The sequence below is a fragment of the Anopheles gambiae genome, assembly GCF_943734735.2.
Source record: "Anopheles gambiae chromosome X unlocalized genomic scaffold, idAnoGambNW_F1_1 X_unloc_69, whole genome shotgun sequence".
Lineage (NCBI taxonomy): Eukaryota > Metazoa > Arthropoda > Insecta > Diptera > Culicidae > Anopheles > Anopheles gambiae.
The window spans coordinates 25,001-30,000 of record NW_026902680.1 but is presented as its reverse complement, the minus strand read 5'-3'; positions in this window follow the sequence as shown (position 1 = coordinate 30,000).

Here is a 5,000-nt window from a genome sequence, read left to right as displayed (position 1 = left end):
GCATTGCACACGGCTAGCGGATCTCTCTGCACTGCGTCGGGTGTCCCAACGTATGTCTGGAGACATTGCTATGCCGGTACGGCACTCTGCGCACTCTTTCTTGTCCTCTTCGAGTGACGGGCCTCTAAGCGGGGTTGTATGCCGGTACGACACATCGACTGGTACATTGCACGCACTAACGATCTCTCTGCACTGCATGGAACTCATGCGTAACCACCGTGACGGGAGACTTTGCTAGTACGCACGATACTCTGCGCATGTGTACATGCTTTACAACCCAGCCAACTTGAGCACCTAGGGGAAGTTGTGATGCCATCTGAACACCCACCGACTGATGCATTGAACGGCTAAAGTTGACCTTCAATCCGAACTGGCACTCTGCGGCGTGGAGGCAGTTGCGCGACCACTCCTATCCCAAACCAACAAAGCAAGGTGTATCCTACGTGCTCGGTACAAGCACACCACGACGGGACACATTGAACGGTTCAGCGATCTCTCTGCACTAGTGGAAGAACTCCAACGTGATACGGGAGACTTTGCTACAGCGGCTTCTCTGCACTTCTGGGCTACCACCTTGTGACGGGAGACATTGCTAGCGGTCACTCTGCACTAGTGATGGTACACCACCGTGATACGGGAGACATTGCTAACGGCCACTCTGCACAGGTGCCAATACCACCTTGTGACGGGAAACATTGCTAGGCACCGATCGGCATCTCTGCGCGATTACTTGACGCACACCCAACTAAGTCAACTGTTGGACTTTTTCGTAATCACGGCGGGACACATTGAACGAGCTCTAACGGATCTCTGCACGCATGGAACATGGTGGCGGGAATCATTGCTAGAACCGAACGGCGCCTCTGCGCGATGTACAAACAAGCTCAACAGGAACCTCGTATCGGCTGCCGAGCCGGAGCCCGAACAACTTGGATTTTCACTTCTAATTTATATCAACTCACCACTCCCCGAGGGATCCGCAGAATTGCTTCTGGGTCCCGTATCGTTATTTGCGATTCGTGTTTGCATTACACTACATTGAACTATTCCAACTTGTTTATCCGCATGGCGAACATTTGCTGCATTGAACATTTAAGTTCCACTTCGCTCTCCCCTACGTGGGTCTGAGCTTCGCTCTCAGGGAAAAAATATGCCACATTTGGTAGGGAAACCCGGTTTCATCACGCTATGTGCCCTGCACCACCGGCTTAGCGTGAATCCTTCGAGTTTCCCTAAGAAGTTCGATTGGTCTTGCAGAGTTTAAAGACAACGAAGCTTAGTTTCAAGCAATGATTTAATATACGCGTATTAAAAACCCTTAGCTGTTACAACTTTTATGCTTGAAACCATCGCAACGAAGTCTTTGGGTCCGTAGACCCGTGATGTACTGCTCCAGGAAACGTTTTGAAAGGGTGGAAACTCAAAATCATAGGTTAAGATCATCGGCAGAACCCACCAGACACCACTTTTGCTTCATAAGTTCGGCCTATAGTCATATGACGATTTTCATCGGGGAGGGGACGTATGACCCAAACGGGGGCTTATATGACCCACGGACACTGCAAACCATGCTCCTACGACTAAATAGAGGTTAAAACTACGATTTGGTGAAATCTTCATTTTTGACCTCGAAGCAAGGTACCTTCCCTATAGTAGGCAATGAGTAAATGATCATAATCCCAGGAGGGCAAAAAATGGGAACCCGAGAGGAAAGCGCTGTTGGCGCGCCTAAGCTAGTGGCCCGTAGAGTAAAAAGGGTACCCCCAACAAAGTTGTCGTTTGACGTTCTGGTTGCACTTTTTATCATCTAAAATCAGTTTTCTACACGTTTTGAGGGGTTTTAGCAAAAAAAAAATTTTCGACTACTCGAGCTCTCTGGCCCGTTCGGTGCACATTTTTGAAAAAAGCTAGGGAGCTGCCCCTAGGTTCGGGGTGTCACAAAATGTTGAAAAGTGGTCGAAAAACCACTATCCAGAATCGGATGTAGAATCATTAGACGAACTTAAAATTGTTCTACGACACCCATCTGCGACGTTTAGTATTCGAGTTATGGCCCGTCCTAGGTCTGACCGAGCAATTTTTGTTCCGCGCACTTTGTGCACCGTACACTTTGATGTTTGTATGAAAAAGTACCCTACCTAGGGACGCGTAGAGCAAATTTGTACCCCCGGGCATGTTGTCGATTGACATTCTGGTTGCACTTTTCATCATCTAGGGTGCGTTCCTGACACGTTTTGAGGGGTTTTAGCAAAAAAAAAAATTTTCGACTACTCGAGCTCTCTGGCCCGTTCGGTGCACATTTTTGAAAAAAGCTAGGGAGCTGCCCCTAGGTTCGGGGTGTCACAAAATGTTGAAAAGTGGTCGAAAAACCACTATCCAGAATCGGATGTAGAATCATTAGACGAACTTAAAATTGTTCTACGACACCCATCTGCGACGTTTAGTATTCGAGTTATGGCCCGTCCTAGGTCTGACCGAGCAATTTTTGTTCCGCGCACTTTGTGCACCGTACACGTTGATGTTTGTATGAAAAAGTACCCTACCTAGGGACGCGTATAGCAAATTTGTACCCCCGGGCATGTTGTCGATTGACATTCTGGTTGCACTTTTCATCATCTAGGGTGCGTTCCTGACACGTTTTGAGGGGTTTTAGCAAAAAAAAAAATTTTCGACTACTCGAGCTCTCTGGCCCGTTCGGTGCACATTTTTGAAAAAAGCTAGGGAGCTGCCCCTAGGTTCGGGGTGTCACAAAATGTTGAAAAGTGGTCGAAAAACCACTATCCAGAATCGGATGTAGAATCATTAGACGAACTTAAAATTGTTCTACGACACCCATCTGCGACGTTTAGTATTCGAGTTATGGCCCGTCCTAGGTCTGACCGAGCAATTTTTGTTCCGCGCACTTTGTGCACCGTACACGTTGATGTTTGTATGAAAAAGTACCCTACCTAGGGACGCGTATAGCAAATTTGTACCCCCGGGCATGTTGTCGATTGACATTCTGGTTGCACTTTTCATCATCTAGGGTGCGTTCCTGACACGTTTTGAGGGGTTTTAGCAAAAAAAAAAATTTTCGACTACTCGAGCTCTCTGGCCCGTTCGGTGCACATTTTTGAAAAAAGCTAGGGAGCTGCCCCTAGGTTCGGGGTGTCACAAAATGTTGAAAAGTGGTCGAAAAACCACTATCCAGAATCGGATGTAGAATCATTAGACGAACTTAAAATTGTTCTACGACACCCATCTGCGACGTTTAGTATTCGAGTTATGGCCCGCCCTAGGTCTGACCGAGCAATTTTTGTTCCGCGCACTTTGTGCACCGTACACTTTGATGTTTGTATGAAAAAGTACCCTACCTAGGGACGCGTAGAGCAAATTTGTACCCCCGGGCATGTTGTCGATTGACATTCTGGTTGCACTTTTCATCATCTAGGGTGCGTTCCTGACACGTTTTGAGGGGTTTTAGCAAAAAAAAAAATTTTCGACTACTCGAGCTCTCTGGCCCGTTCGGTGCACATTTTTGAAAAAAGCTAGGGAGCTGCCCCTAGGTTCGGGGTGTCACAAAATGTTGAAAAGTGGTCGAAAAACCACTATCCAGAATCGGATGTAGAATCATTAGACGAACTTAAAATTGTTCTACGACACCCATCTGCGACGTTTAGTATTCGAGTTATGGCCCGTCCTAGGTCTGACCGAGCAATTTTTGTTCCGCGCACTTTGTGCACCGTACACGTTGATGTTTGTATGAAAAAGTACCCTACCTAGGGACGCGTATAGCAAATTTGTACCCCCGGGCATGTTGTCGATTGACATTCTGGTTGCACTTTTCATCATCTAGGGTGCGTTCCTGACACGTTTTGAGGGGTTTTAGCAAAAAAAAAAATTTTCGACTACTCGAGCTCTCTGGCCCGTTCGGTGCACATTTTTGAAAAAAGCTAGGGAGCTGCCCCTAGGTTCGGGGTGTCACAAAATTTTGAAAAGTGGTCGAAAAACCACTATCCAGAATCGGATGTAGAATCATTAGACGAACTTAAAATTGTTCTACGACACCCATCTGCGACGTTTAGTATTCGAGTTATGGCCCGTCCTAGGTCTGACCGAGCAATTTTTGTTCCGCGCACTTTGTGCACCGTACACTTTGATGTTTGTATGAAAAAGTACCCTACCTCGGGACGCGTAGAGCAAATTTGTACCCCCGGGCATGTTGTCGATTGACATTCTGGTTGCACTTTTCATCATCTAGGGTGCGTTCCTGACACGTTTTGAGGGGTTTTAGCAAAAAAAAAATTTTCGACTACTCGAGCTCTCTGGCCCGTTCGGTGCACATTTTTGAAAAAAGCTAGGGAGCTGCCCCTAGGTTCGGGGTGTCACAAAATGTTGAAAAGTGGTCGAAAAACCACTATCCAGAATCGGATGTAGAATCATTAGACGAATTTAAAATTGTTCTACGACACCCATCTGCGACGTTTAGTATTCGAGATATAGCACTTTGTAGGTCTGACCGAGCAATTTTTGTTCCGCGCACTTTGTGTTCATGGATGTCGATAAAGGTACAAGTTGCCGGTCGGGATAGCCGTGCACCAAAACTGTGTACCGATCAGGGAAAGTACAAGACGAAGGGTGCATCTCGAGCGTACGCGTTCATAGATGTCCATGTTGGTACACTTGCACCAAAATTGTGTACCAATCAGGGAAAGTACAACATGGAGGGCGCAGCCCGGGCGTACCCGATCATGGATGTCCATGTTGATACAATCTACGTGTACGTACCTAGTTTTTGTATCAAAAGTTGCAATAAAGTGCTTGTATGCTTAAAATGCTTATCTCAACCGGTCACCTTTTGGCCTGTCCTTTTATAACAGAAACCTAGAAAGATACTCGATATTTTTGTGTTTTTCCATTCGCCCGGGACGACGAAATGAGCTATGTGCACATCGTGCAGAAAACTGTCTTCGCCACGCATGTTTTTGTCTATCCACTCATATAATCACCCACATTTGTGT